Source organism: Heterodontus francisci, chromosome 2 (assembly GCF_036365525.1).
Source record: "Heterodontus francisci isolate sHetFra1 chromosome 2, sHetFra1.hap1, whole genome shotgun sequence".
NCBI lineage: Eukaryota > Metazoa > Chordata > Chondrichthyes > Heterodontiformes > Heterodontidae > Heterodontus > Heterodontus francisci.
Genome location: NC_090372.1, coordinates 217074146 through 217089638, shown reverse-complemented (window position 1 = coordinate 217089638; position 15493 = coordinate 217074146). Strand labels below are relative to the sequence as shown.

The following is a 15493-nucleotide window of genomic DNA, read 5'->3' as shown; positions in this document are numbered from 1 at the left end:
ACACTGGTGCGCACACACGGATGCACACATGAGCACGTGTGGGAGAGATTGTTAATATTCTCTAGAACCCCACAGGTCCTTGTACAATGACTGTGTTGCTGGAGGCAGCAGCAGCTGTCTGCATACTCACAAGATGATACAGTCCACACTTCCGGTGGCACAGACAATCAAACAATTCATGGACCTCAAGAGTGGAAATCAGAGGCAGATGGCTTCTTCCAATAAGTCCTCCAACAGGGACTGGTGGAAGGATGGTACATAATACATAAAACACAGTAAGTAAGTAAGTACGAATGTAATTGTGTCACAAATTGGGCTGGATTTTGGTGTGAGCTATGACTCAATTGGTAGTACCCGTGCCTCTGGATCATGAAAGTTGCGGATTCAAACCCACTCCAGAGACTTGAATGCGAAATCTGGGCTAACACTCCACTCCAGTATTGCACTCTTGAAAGTGCAGTCTTTTAAACTGATAGCCAGTCTGTCACCTCAGGTGGATGTAAAAATGCCGTGGCACTATTTGAGAAAAGAGGCAGTGTAGGTATTTTGGTGCCTTAGCCAACATTTATCCCTCAACCTTCGTTCTTTCAACAGTTCTTTCTTAAAGTTTCTTGGAGAGAGTTGTCTGTTCTTGGACATTTTCTGGGAGAATACTTCCCTCCTTCAGCTAAGGTTAGGAGAACCCACTGGGGACTGGACTTACTAGGTGAAGGTGAATGTCTTTTCTCATCCAAGTTTTGCAACTTCTTAATTCCTTTGTGGCTCTCAGTCAACTCAAACAGCCGGAAGAAACTAGTCAGCAGGGTGAGGCCAGTAATGGGGAGTAAAAATACAGCCTTCAGGACTATATTCATGAAATGATTGCTTAAGTGTACATAAGATTTGTTAGGACTCTGCTCCTTTTATCTTGATTACCTTTGCGGCCCAAGTTATACAATTAAGGTACGTCCACATGTACTATTACCCGGGTTCTTAATGCCTTCTGTATTGGCCTTTATGTTGGTATTCTATTACTCTGTGACAAGAGGCACTGAAGGAACTGGAGTATGCACTGCACAAGGGTGGAAATATTATTTAAATTAAGAATAAAAATCATCACATTTTTATGACTTGGGTTAAAATGAATTAATGGAACTGGGAGGAGGGTCATGTGCAGCATATACACCAACACAGACCAAATACCAAAGCAAAATACTGTGGATGCTGAAAATCTGAAATAAAAACAGAAAATGCTTAAAATACTCTGCAGGTCAGGCAACATCTGTAGAGAGAGGAATAGTGTTAACTTTTAAGCATTTTCTGTTTTCACACCAGCATTAACCAGTTGGGCCGAATGGCCTGTGTCGGTGCTATGTAATGTTGCCTGTAAATTATCTGCTAGTATTACAATTTCAGAATGGCTTAGAGCTATATTTACCAGATTGTTAAGGAATTTTAGAACCTGAGAGGGTGATCATTTGGCAAAAAGGTACGTCAAACGAAATAATAAATTAAACAGTGCAGTCAAATAATACTGTAGCTGAGGTTTGACTATGCAAATGAGCAGCTGCAATACAAAAATAAACGTCAGCATTTTGCTTTGTGCCACGCATTTAACGCAAAATAAAAATAACTTTTTTTTAAAAAATGTTTTTAAAAATGCAAATTCTGCCAGTTAAAAAACAGTCGCTTTTGTCGTTGTCCCCTCCCCTTTTAAAACGTTGCCTTTAAGACTACGGTTTCAAAGAGCGACTCAGGTGTCGACCCAGTTTGATCGCGTTTTGTGATTGACGGGAGGTTTGGACCAATTGATGGTGGGAATCGCTGTCTCCTGTTGAAAGGCGCTGCTGCGAAGTAGCCAATTGGCGTGAGCGGAGGGCGGGACTGGGTACCAGCTATCAGGTTAGTGTGACCCGCAGTAGCGGGCAAAACATGACAGCAGCCAGGGAGTGAGCGGACGGTAACGTCAAGTAAGTAATTGAGTGAAGGGAGAGGAGGAGGAGGAGGAAGGGAGAGGGTTCAGATAGAGTTAAAAACTGTGTGTGGCAGTGTTTTTGGAAAGCCTTAATTAGGCCTCGTTACCGTGGTTACTGCCCGGTTTGATGCCATGGCTAGTGCCCCTGTGCCCGGTTTGAGGCCACGGCTAGTGCCCCTGTGCCCGGTTTGATGCCATGGCTAGTGCCCCTGTGCCCGGTTTGATGCCATGGCTAGTGCCCCTGTGCCTGGTTTGATGCCCCTGTGCCCGGTTTGATGCCATGGCTAGTGCCCCTGTGCCCGGTTTGAGGCCACGGCTAGTGCCCCTGTGCCTGGTTTGATGCCATGGCTAGTGCCCCTGTGCCTGGTTTGATGCCCCTGTGCCCGGTTTGATGCCATGGCTAGTGCCCCTGTGCCCGGTTTGAGGCCACGGCTAGTGCCCCTGTGCCCAGTTTGATGCCATGGCTAGTGCCCCTGTGCCCGGTTTGATGCCATGGCTAGTGCCCCTGTGCCTGGTTTGATGCCCCTGTGCCCGGTTTGATGCCATGGCTAGTGCCCCTGTGCCCGGTTTGAGGCCACGGCTAGTGCCCCTGTGCCTGGTTTGATGCCATGGCTAGTGCCCCTGTGCCTGGTTTGATGCCCCTGTGCCCGGTTTGATGCCATGGCTAGTGCCCCTGTGCCTGGTTTGATGCCATGGCTAGTGCCCCTGTGCCTGGTTTGATGCCCCTGTGCCCGGTTTGATGCCATGGCTAGTGCCCCTGTGCCCGGTTTGAGGCCATGGCTAGTGCCCCTGTGCCCGGTTTGATGCCACGGCTAGTGCCCCTGTGCCTGGTTTGATGCCCCTGTGCCCGGTTTGATGCCATGGCTAGTGCCCCTGTGCCTGGTTTGATGCCATGGCTAGTGCCCCTGTGCCTGGTTTGATGCCCCTGTGCCCGGTTTGATGCCATGGCTAGTGCCCCTGTGCCCGGTTTGATGCCATGGCTAGTGCCCCTGTGCCCGGTTTGATGCCATGGCTAGTGCCCCTGTGCCCGGTTTGATGCCACGGCTAGTGCCCCTGTGCCCAGTTTGATGCCACGGCTAGTGCCCCTGTGCCCGGTTTGATGCCACGGCTAGTGCCCCTGTTCCCGGTTTGATGCCACGGCTAGTGCCCCTGTGCCCGGTTTGATGCCACGGCTAGTGCCCCTGTGCCCGGTTTGATGCCACGGCTAGTGCCCCTGTGCCCGGTTTGATGCCACGGCTAGTGCCCCTGTGCCCGGTTTGATGCCACGGCTAGTGCCCCTGTGCCCAGTTTGATGCCACGGCTAGTGCCCCTGTGCCCAGTTTGATGCCACGGCTAGTGCCCCTGTGCCCAGTTTGATGCCACGGCTAGTGCCCCTGTTCCCGGTTTGAGGCCACGGCTAGTGCCCCTGTTCCCGGTTTGATGCCCCTGTGCCCGGTTTGATGCCCCTGTGCCTGGTTTGATGCCCCGGCTAGTGCCCCTGTGCCCGGTTTGATGCCATGGCTAGTGCCCCTGTGCCCGGTTTGAGGCCATGGCTAGTGCCCCTGTGCCCGGTTTGAGGCCATGGCTAGTGCCCCTGTGCCCAGTTTGATGCCATGGCTAGTGCCCCTGTGCCCAGTTTGAGGCCATGGCTAGTAACACCATGTCTAATTGGATGCCATGGCTAGTGCCCCTATTGTGGAGAATTTCAAACACCACTCCGGAGCTTTATTCAAGCATTTGCAGGGGAGAAACAGTTAGTGAACTAAGTCCTTCTCAAAGAATCAATTGTTATAGTAGCCATATTTATCCTTCCCCCTAGAGGAAGCTACGCATTACAAATATCCAAACAAGACAGAGTTTCTGTGCCCATATTATTCCGGCTAACCCAATTAACGACTGTAAAATTCAATCAATTGTAAGATTAATCAGTTCTAAAATTCAATCAATTACAATTAACCCATTAACAATTGTTAAAACAACAAGCAATTTATTGAACCATAGGTGCCCCACACCACCCCCTGTTGGATACTATGGCTAGTGCTCCAAGGCCCAGTTGGATGCCATGGCGACGAACCCCATGCAAAAACTATAGAGCAACTACCCTAATATCAACAGCAGTGTCGTTGATTCTTACATGCCCACTGAAATGGCCTAGCAAGCCACTCAGTTGTACCTAACTGCTACAAAGTCAATGAAAAGGAATGAAACCGGATGGACCACCCAGCATTGACCGAGGCACCGGAAACGGCAATGGCAAACCCAGCCCTGTTGACCCTGCAAAGTCCTCCTTACTAACATCTGGGGGCTTGTGCCAAAGTTGGGAGAGCTGTCTCACAGACTAGTCAAGCAACAGCCTGACATAGTCATACTCACGGAATCATACCTTACATACAATGTCCCAGACACTGCAATCACTATCCCTGGGTATGTCCTGTCCCACCGGAAGGACAGACCCAGCAGAGGTGGTGGCACAGTGGTATACAGTAGGGAGGGAGTTGCCCTGGGAGTCTTCAACATCGACTCCGGAGCCCATGAAGTCTCATGGCATCAGGTCAAACATGGGCAAGGTAACCTCCTACTGATTACCACCTACAGCCCTCCCTCAGCTGATGAGTCAGTACTCCTCCATGTTGAGCACCACTTGGAGGAAGCACTGAGGGTGGAAAGGGCACAAAATGAACTCTGGGTGGGGGACTTCAATGTCCATCACCAAGAGTGGCTCGGTCACACCACTACTGACCGAGCTGGCTGAGTACTAAAGGACATAGCTGCTAGACTAGGTATGCGGCAGGTGGTGGGGGAACCAACATGAGGGAAAAACATACTTGACCTTGTCCTCACCAATCTGCCTGCTGCAGATGCTTCTGTCCATGACTGTATTGGTAGGAGTGATCACCGCACAGTCCTTGTGGAGGCGAAGTCCCGCCTTCACATTGAGGATACCGTCCATCGTGTTGTGTGGCACTATCACCGTGCTAAATGGGATAAATTTCGAACAGATCCAGCAATGCAAAACTGGGCATCCATGAGGCGCTGTGGGCCATCAGCAGCAGCAGAATTGTACTCAACCACAATCTGTAACCTCATGGCCCAGCATATCCCCACTCTACCGTTACCATCAAGCCAGGAGACCAACCCTGGTTCAATGAAGAGTGCAGGAGGGCATGCCAGGAGCAGCACAAAGGAGAGGGATAATGCAGACATTGTAGTTAAAGAGGAGGAGTGTGAAATAGTAGATATGATAAGCATAATGAGAGAGGGTCTGACATCCTTGAAAGTTGATAAATCGCCAGGGCCGGACGGATTGCATCTTGGTTTCTTAAAGGAAGCCAGGGAGGAAATAGCAGATGCTCTGAGGATCATCTTCAAATCCTCACTGGATATGGGTGAGGTGCCAGAGGATTGGAGGTCTGCGAACGTTATACCATTGTTTAAAAAGGGTGCGGGGGATAGGCCAAATAATTATAGGCCGGACAGTCTGACCTCAGTGGTAGGTAAATTATTAGAATCAATTGTGAGGGATATGATAAACTGCCACTTCGAAGGGCTTGGATTAATCAGGGATAGTCAGCATGGATTTGTTATGGGAAGGTCATGTCTTACTAACTTAACTGAGGTTTTTTGCGAAGTGACAAGGAGGATTGATGAAGGTAGTTCAGTGGATGTGGTCTACATGGATTTTAGTAAAGTATTTGACAAGGTCCCGCATGGCAGACTGGTCAGTAAAATGATAACCCATGGGATACAGGGGAATGTGGCAGGTTGGATCCAAATAAAGGGTAGTAGTCGACAGATGTTTTTGCGAATGGAAAGCTGTTTCCAGTGGTGTTCCACAAGGCTCAGTGTTGGGTCCCTTACTGCTTATGGTATATATTAAATGATTTGGACTTAAACGTGGTAGAAATTTCCACATGACTCAAAAATTGGCCATGGAATTGATAGTGAAGAGGATTGCTGTCGACTCCAGAATTATATCAATGGTTTGGTTGAGTGGGCGGAAAAGTGGCAAATGGAATTCAATCCAAAGAATTGTGAGGTAATGCATTTTGGGAGGGCAAACAAAGCGAGGAATACACAATAAATGGGAGGATATTGAGAGGGGTAGACGAAGTGAGAGACCTTGGAGTGCATGTCCACAGGTTCATGAAGGTGGCAGGACAGGTAGATAGAGTGGTGAAGAAGGCACATGGAATTCTTTACTTTATTGGCCGAGTTATGGAATACAAAATGAGAGATGTAATGTTGGAACTGTATAAAATGCTGTTTAGGCCACAGTTGAAGTATTGAAATGTACAAAATTTTGAGGGGCCTGGAGAGAGTGGAGGTGAAGGGTCTATTCACCTTAGCAGAGAGGTCAGTGAAGAAGGAGCATAGATTTAAAGTGATTGGTAGAAAAATTAGAGGGGAGATGAGGAAACATTTTTTCACCCAGAGGGTGGTGGGGGTCTGGAACTCATTGCCTGAAAGGGTAGTAGAGGCAGAGACCCTCATCTCATTTAAAAGTTGCCTGGATGTGCACCTTTAATTGCCATAACCTGCAGGGCTATGGACCAAATGCTGGAAAGTGGAACGAGGCTGGGTGCCTATTTTTCTTTTGGCTGGCACAGACAAGTGGCCTCTTTCTGTGCCGCAAACCTTCTAAGATTCTGTGATTCTATATCCTGTTGAATGTCATGGCTGCTACCCCCTCATATCCTGTTGGATGCCGTGGCTTGTGCCCCCATTGCTCAGTTGGTAATTGAGTGGAGGGAGAGAAGAGGAGGTGGTGAGGCGGTTAAAAGTTAAAAACTGTGTATGGTGGTGTTTTTGGAAAGCCTTAATTAGGCCTCGTTACTGTGGTAACTGCTCAGTTGGGTGCCACTGCTAGTGCCCCCCATGCCCAGTTGGATGCATTGGCTAGTGCCCCCCATGCCCAGTTGGAGGCCGTGGCTAGTGCCCCCCATGCCCAGTTGGAGGCCGTGGCTAGTGCCCCCCATGCCCAGTTGGAGGCCGTGGCTAGTGCCCCCCATGCCCAGTTGGAGGCCGTGGCTAGTGCCCCCCATGCCCAGTTGGAGGCCGTGGCTAGTGCCCCCCATGCCCAGTTGGAGGCCGTGGCTAGTGCCCCCCATGCCCAGTTGGAGGCCGTGGCTAGTGCCCCCCATGCCCAGTTGGATGCCTTGGCTACTGCCCCCCATGCCCAGTTGGATGCCTTGGCTAGTGCCCCCCATGCCCAGTTGGATGCATTGGCTAGTGCCCCCCATGCCCGGTTGGATGCCTTGGCTAGTGCCCCCCATGCCCGGTTGGATGCCTTGGCTACTGCCCCCCATGCCCAGTTGGATGCCTTGGCTACTGCCCCCCATGCCCAGTTGGATGCCTTGGCTACTGCCCCCCATGCCCAGTTGGATGCCTTGGCTACTGCCCCCCATGCCCAGTTGGATGCCTTGGCTAGTGCCCCCATGCCCAGTTGGATGCCTTGGCTAGTGCCCCCATGCCCAGTTGGATGCCTTGGCTAGTGCCCCCCATGCCCAGTTGGATGCCTTGGCTACTGCCCCCATGCCCAGTTGGACGTCATGGCTACTGCCCCCCATGCCCAGTTGGATGCTGAAAAGGCACCTCACCACCACCTTTTCAAGTGCAATTAGGGATGGGCAACAAATGCTGGCCTTGCCAGCGACACCCACATCCCATGAAACAAATAAACAAAAAAGTTGGATGCCATGGCTGCTGTCACCATCCGCCCCCACCCCTGCCCAGAAATTCCTCTGAGTGTCTGGGAGCGGATCCCCAGTTGTTTTCCCATGATGCCAGGCAGGAATGTGGATGTTGCTGGAATGTGAAGAAGTGGGATCTTTGTAAAATGACCTCCCACGTTTCTTTTATTCATTCGATGTGGGTGTCGCTGGCAAGGCCTAGCTCTCTTATTGGCAAAACAGGGGTTTGCTAGGCCATTTGAGAGGGTAGTTAAGTATAATTCACATTACTGTGGCTCTGGGGTCGCATATAGGCTAGACTAGATAAAAATGGCAGATTTGCATCCCTAAAGAACATTAGCGATAGTCTTTTACAACAATCTGATAGTTATACGGTCACCATCACTGATACTAACCTTTTATTACATTGCTCGATGTTGTCCATAAGCCATCAACTAGTGGGAAGGATGGAGAGGAACAAATTTGCAAAGCAATTACAGAGAGGTGCAATTAGTATAGGGTAGTCATAATGGGGGGCTTTAATTATCTAAATATAGACTGGGGTAATTGTAGTGTAAAGGGCAGCGAGGGGCAAGAGTGTGTTCAAGAAAATGTTCTACAGCAGTATGTTTCTAGTGCAATGAGAAAGGAGGGACTGCTAGACCTGTTTCTTGGGAATGAGGTGGGACAAGTGGATCAGGTGTCAGGAGAACATTTAGGGGACAGTGATCAAGGTTTAGGCTAGAAAAAGACAGAGAACAATCCAGAGTAAGAATAATGAGCTGGGGGAAGGCCAACTTCAGTGGGGTAAGAATGGAGTTGGGGCAAATAAATTGGAGTCAAAGGTTGGCAGGAGAAACAGTAGCTGAACAACGAACCTTCAAGGAAGAGATAGTTCAGGCACAGTCAAGATATTTTTCCTCGAAGGGGAAAGATAGGGTAAACAAATCCAGAGTTCCCTGGATGACAAAAGAGAAAGAGATTAAGGTAAAGAAGAAAAAGTGTGCTTACGGCAGATGCCAAGTAGAAAATACAATGGAGAACCAGGCTGAGTATAGAAGGTTCAGAGAGGCAATGAAAAAGCAGAGAGAGTATGAAAAGAGACAGGCAAATAACGTAAAAGGGAATCCCAACGTTTTCTACAGAGATGTGAATAGTAAAAGGGTGGTAAAAGGAGGAGTGGGGCTGATTAGTGATCAAAAAGGAGATTTGTGCATGCAGGCAGAGGGCATAGCTGAGGTATTAAATGAATACTTTGCATCTGTCCTTACCAAGGAAGAAGATGCAACCCATGCAATGGTGAAAAACTTTTGTTGTAAAAATATTGGAAAGAACGGGCTGTTTAATTGTTTTATATAATCATAACATACAGTTGGAGACAAGCGGTCATGTGATTAAAAACTGCAGGAATGCCTCTACCCATAATTGGCAACTTTAGCTTCTCCCCTAACTTCTGCCTGCTGTATGATCTGACCCTTTTGTGGGGATGTTTTCTAGCCACTATAGTTATGCCCTGATCAGACTGGGTTCATGAATTTGTCCCAACATGGCCTGTGGATTATGGTTGTGAAACGAAAGGTGAAGCAGCATTATAGGCTCATCCAAATATGTTTTTTTTAATGCACAGGATGTGGGTGTCACTGGCAAGACCTGTGTTTATTGTGAGGCCATTCGGCCCATTTCATCCATGCTGGCTCTCTGCAAGAGCAACTCCACTGGTTCCCAGGCCTTTTCCTCATAGCCTTGCAAATTTTCTTGCTTCAGGTGCTTATCCAATTCCCCTTTAAAAGCTACAATTGAATCTGCCTCCACTATACTCTCAGGCAGTGCATTTCGGATCCTAACCATTCACTGCGTAAAAATTTTTTTCCTTATGTCGCTTTGGTGTTCTTTTGCCATACTCCTTATGTTGGTGTCCTCTGGTTCTTGAACCTTCCACCAATGGGAACGGTTTCTCTCCATCCACTTTGTCTATAGCCTTCATAATTTTGAACACCACTATCAAATCTCTTAATCTTCTCTTCTCCAAGGAGTACAGGCCCAGCTTCTGCAGTCTATCCTTGTAACTGTAGACCCTCATCTCTGGAACTATTCTCGTAAATCTTTTCTTCACCTGCTTTAAAGCCTTCATATCCTTCCTAAAGTGTGGTGCCCAGAATTGGACATGATACTCCAGTTGAGGCCGAATCTGTGTTTTATAAAGGTTCTTCATAACTTCCTTGCTTTGGGGTGAAAGGTTATCGGGAGTAGGCAGGAATGTTGAGTTGAGATCAGCCACGCACTTGTTGAATAGCAGAGCTGGCTCAAGGGGCTGAGTGATCTACTCCTGCTCCTAATTTGTATGTTCGTATGTCTTTTTGTAAAACCCAGGATCCTGTATTCCTTTTCAACTGATTTCTCAATCTGCCATGCTACCTTCAATGATTTGTGCACAAATATCCCCAGGTCTCTCTGTTCTTGCGTGCCCTTTAGAATTGCAATTGGTGTGTATGTCCTGTGTGTAGCAGGACAGGTAGAATAGGTGGATGAGAAGGCATACAGGATTCTTTCCTTTATTAGCCGAGGCATAGAATACAAGAGCAGGGAGGTTATGCTAGAACTGTATACAACATTAGTTAGGCCACAGCTAACAGTACTGTGTACAGTTCTGGTAACGTATTACATCACATGAGAGGGTACCAAAGAGATTTAAGAGGTTCGCAGAATCACAGAAGTGTTATAGCACAAAGGAGGCCATTTGGCTCATTGTGTCTGCACTGGCTCTCCAAAAGAACAGTTTACCTAGTGCCACTCTGCAGCCTTCTCCCTGTAGTCCTGCACTTTCTTCCTTTTCACATAGCAATCCAATTCCCTTTTGAATGCCTCGATTGAACCTGCCTCCACCACACTCTCAGACAGTACATTCCAGATCCTAAACACTCACTGAACCTGCCTCCACCACACTCTCAGACAGTGCATTCCAGATCCTAAACACTCACTGAACCTGCCTCCACCACACTCTCAGACAGTGCATTCCAGATCCTAAACACTCACTGAACCTGCCTCCACCACACTCTCAGACAGTACATTCCAGATCCTAAACACTCACTGAATGGAAAACGTTTTTCCTCATGTCGCTATTGTTTCTTTTGCCAATTACCTCTTGTTCTCAATCCCTCCACCAATGGGAACAGTTTTTCCCTATCCACCTTGTCCAGAATCCTGATGATTTTGTATATCTCTATCAAATCTCCTCTCAACCTTCTCCAAAGAAAACAATCCCACCTTCTCCAATCTATCCATGTAACTGAAGTTCCTCATTTCTGGAACCATTCTCGTGAACCCTTTCTGCACTGTCTTCAATGTCTATGTCCTTTTGAAGTTCTACACTACCCTCCTCACAGTTCACACTGCTTCCAAGTTTAGTATCATCTGCAAACTTTGACATTGTGCCCTGTACACCGAGATTTAGGTCATTAATATGTATCAGGAAAAGCAAGGGTCCTGACACCGACCCTTGGGGAACTCCACTACAACCTTCCTCCAGTCCGAGAAACATCCATTAACCACTTCGCTCTGTTTCCTGTCACTGAGCCAATTTTGTATCCATGTTGCTATTGTCCCTTGTATTCCATGAGCTATAACTGCTCACAAGTCTATTGTGCGGCACTTTATCAAATGCTTTTTGGTAGTCCATGTACACCAGATCAACAGCATTGCCCTGATCAACCTTCTCTGTTACTTCATCAAAAAACTCCAGCAAGTTAGTTAAACATGATTGCCCCTCACAAATCTGTGCTGACTTTCCCTAATTTACCTGCATTTGCCCAAGTGACTATTAATTTTGTCCTGAATTGTCATTTCTAGAAGCTTCCCCAACACCTAAATTAAACTGACTGGCCTGTAGTTGCTTGGCTTATCTTTACACCCTTTTTTGAACAAGGGTGTAACATTTGCAATTCTCCAGTCCTCTGGCACCACCCCTGAATCTAAAGAAGACTGGAAAATTATGGCTAGTGGCTCAGAAATTTCCACTCTCGCTTCCCTCAGTAGTCTTGGATGCATCTCATCCGGTCTTGTTGCCTTTAAGTACAGACAGTCTATCCAATACCACCTCCTTATCAATTTTAAACCCTGTAGTGTTTGAATTATCTCCTCTTTCAGCATGACCTGCACAGCATCATCTTCATTAGTGAAGACAGATGCAAAGTATTCATTTAATACCTCAGCCATGCCCCCTGCCTCTATGTGTAAATCCCCCTTTTGGTCCCCAAATTGGCCCCACTCCTTTGACCATCCTTTTACTATTAATGTGCCCATAGAAGACTTTGGATTCCCTTTTATATTAGTTGTCAGTCTCTTTTCATACTCTCTTTGCTTCTCTTATTTGCTTTTTCACTTCCCCTCTGAACCTTCTATATTCTGCCTGGTTTTTGGTTATGTTATCCACCTGACATCTGTTATAAGCACATTTTTTCTTCTTAATTTCTATCGCTTTCGTCATCCAGGGAGCTCTGGATTTGTTTTCCCTACCTTTCCCCTTTGTGGCACTATACCTTGACTGTGCCCAAACGATCTCTTCTTTTAAAGGCAGCCCAGCTATCATTTTGCCTGCAAACCTTTAATTCCAATTTATCTGGGCCAGATCCATTTTTACTCCATTGAAGTTGGCTTTCCCCCAGCTCATTATTCTTACTCTGGATTGTTCCTTGTCCTTTTCCATAGCTAACCTAAACCTTATGATAAAATGATCACTGTTCCCTTTTGACACTTGATCCACTTGACCCACCTCATTCCCAAGGACCAGGTCTAGCAGTCCCTCCTTTCTCATTGGACTGGAAACATACTGCTGTTGAAATTTTTCATGAACACATTCCAGGAACTCTTGCCCCTCATGGCCTTTACACTACTATCCCAGTCTATATTTGGATAATTAAAGTCCCCCATTAATCTATAATTCTTGCCAGGTTGTTGGCAGGAATGGAGAATTTTAGTTATGGGATAGTTTTCTTTGGAATAGAGGAGGCTGAGGGGAGATTTGATTGAGGTGTACAAATTCCTGAGCAGCCTAGATAGCATGTATAGGAAGGACATGTTTCCCTCAGCAGAGAGATCAGTAGCTAGGAAGCATAGATTGAAAGTGATTTTAAACTAAAATAAAGTTAAATAAAGACAATTACAAAGGTATGAAGACAGAGTTGGCTAAAATGGACTGCGAAAATAGGTTAAAAGGTAAGATAGATAAGCAATGGCAGTCATTTAAGGACATCAACAAAGATAGTTCAATTGAGAAAGAAAGACGCAACGAGAAGGATGAACCTTCCACGCTAACTAAGGAAGGTATCAAATTGAAAGAAAAGGCATACAATTCTGCGAAGGTTCGTGGTCAGCCAGAAGCTTGGGAAAATTTTAGAAACCAGCAAAGGATGACTTTAGAAAAAAAAGAGAAATTAGAATATGAGAGTAAGCTAGCAAGAAATATGAAAACACAGTGAGAGCTTTCATAAATATGTAAAAAGAGAGTAGCTAAAGTCCCTTAGAGGAGCCTGGGGAATTAATAGTGGGAAACAAGAAAATGGCAGACATTGAACTAATATTTTGCATCTGTCTTCATGGTAGAAGACACTAAAAGCATCCCAATGGTAGTAGAAAATTAGTGGGCAAAAGGGACGGAGGAGCTATCACTGGAGAAAAAGTACTAGGAAAACTAATGGGACTAAAGGCTGACAAGTTCCCTGGACCTGATGGCCTGCATCCTAGGGTCTTAAAAGAAATGGCTGCAGAGATAGTGGATGCATTGGTTGTAATCTTCCAAAATTCCTTAAATTCCGGAAAGGTCCCAGTGTATTATCTGTGATGTTTCCCCTAGTGGGAGAATCTAGAACCAGGGGTCACTGTTTAAAAATAAGGGGTCGCCCATTTAAGACAGAGATGAGGAGAAATCTTTTACTCTGAGGGTCACAAGAACATAAGAAATAGGAGCAGGAGTAGGCCATTCAGCCCCTCAAGCCTGCCCCGCCATTCAATAAGATCATGGCTGATCTGTTCCAGGCCTCAACTCCTCTTTTGGGCCTGCTCCGCATACCCTCGACTCCCCGAGATTTCAAAAATCTATCTACCTCCTCCTTAAATACAATTAGTGACCTGGCCTCCACAACTCTCTGAGGTAGAGAATTCCAGAGATTCACCACCCCCTGAGAGAAGAAATTCCTTCGCATCTCAATTTTGTCGTGAGTCTTTGGAACTCTTTTCCTCAAAAGACAGTGGAAGCAGAGTCTTTGAATATGTTTAAGGCAGAGGTAGATAAATTCTTGATAAGCAAGGGGGGGGGTGAAAGGTTATTAGGGTAGGTGGTAATGTGGAGAAATCAGTTCAGCCATGAACTTATTGAATGGTGGAGGAGGCTTGAGCAGCCGAGTGGCCTACTCCTGCTCATAATTCGTATGTTCGTATTGGAAAACTGCAAATGTAATGTCCCTATTCAAGAAAGAAGGGAGACAGCAAACAGGAAACTATAGGCCACTTAGTCTAACATCTGTCATTGGGAAAATGCAAGAATCCATTAAGGAAGTATCAGCAGGACATAATGAAAATCAGAATGCAATTAGGCAGAATCAGTATTGTTTTATAAAAGGGAAATTGTGTTTGACAAATTTGTTCGAGTTCTTTGAGGATGTAACGAGCAGGATGGATAAAGGGGAACCAGTGGATGTGGTGTATTTGGATTTCCAAAAGGCATTCGATATGGTGACACATAAAAGTTTACTACACAAGAGAGCTCATGGTGTTGGCGGTGATACATTAGCATGAACAGAGAATTGGCTAACTAATAGGAAATAGAGAGCCAGGATAAATGTTGGCAAACTGTAACTAGTGGGGTACCACAGGGTTCAGTGCTGGGGCCTCAACTATTTACAATCTATATTAATGACTTTGACAAAGGGACAGAGTGTATTGTAGCCAAATTTGCTGACAATACAAAGATAGGTAGGAAAGCAAGTTGTGAGGAAGACACAGGGATACAGATAGGTTAAGTGAGTGGGCCAAGATTTGGCAGATGGAATATAATTTGGGAAAATGGTAGGAAGAATAGAAATATTACAATCCGGCAGTTTTGTGGTCACCATTACTGATACTAGCTTTTTATTTCAGATTTATTTAATTAACTGAATTTAAATTCCCCAGCTGCCATGTCTGGATCATTAGTTGAGGCCTGTGGATTACTAGTCCAGTAGCATGAATAAGCACTATCTTAATGTATTCCTGGTAAGACAGTGTACAACATGCATTCCTACATATTCTTTTGTCATTTACATTGCATAGAATATCAATGTTTAATTGATTGGGAGCTAGGGAGCAGGGAACTGAGAATTGGAAAAAGGAGTTTGTTCTCTGATTGTTGCGATGTGACGTGGTGTTCCATGGGGTATCTGTGTTGGGGTCTCTGCTTTTCACCATCTTTATCAATGACTTGAGTGAATGAATAGAGAGTTCTATATTCAAGTTTACAGATAAGTTATGGAGATAGGAGGCTCAGTAAGTTGTTTAGATGGGAGCAGTGAGTTACAAAGGAACATAGACAAAATGAGTGTGCAAAAGAATGGCAGATGGAATTCACTGTGAATGACCATCCACTTTGGATCCTAGAAAGACATGTTGGAATATTTTCTTAGTGGTGAGAGAGACAAATTTGTGGAGGAGCAAAAAGAAAGAACTTGCAATTCTACAGTGCTCTTCACAACCTCAGGACATGCCAAAGCACTCTGCAACTAATGAGGCACTTTTAAAGTGAAGTCACTCTTGTGTAAAGAGAATTGGGTGTTGATGTACACAGATTATTAAAAGCTAGTGCACAGGCACACGCAGCAATCAAAAAGCCTATGAGACGTTGGCCTTTCTCTCGAGGAGGTTG

General features: G+C 46.1%; 1 protein-coding gene across 2 annotated transcripts in view; it reads left to right on the top strand.

Moving 5' to 3' along the window:
• The first annotated feature begins 1850 nt into the window (after positions 1-1850).
• The window catches only part of fbxl6 (F-box and leucine-rich repeat protein 6), a 65153-nt gene continuing 51510 nt past the window's right edge, over positions 1851-15493 (top strand). The window contains exon 1 of one of the 2 annotated variants that reach the window (XM_068015747.1): positions 1851-1881. The gene's annotated coding sequence lies outside the window, so the exon portion shown is untranslated. Of the gene's footprint in view, positions 1950-15493 lie in introns of both variants that reach the window. The other variant, XM_068015746.1, reaches the window with a different exon arrangement.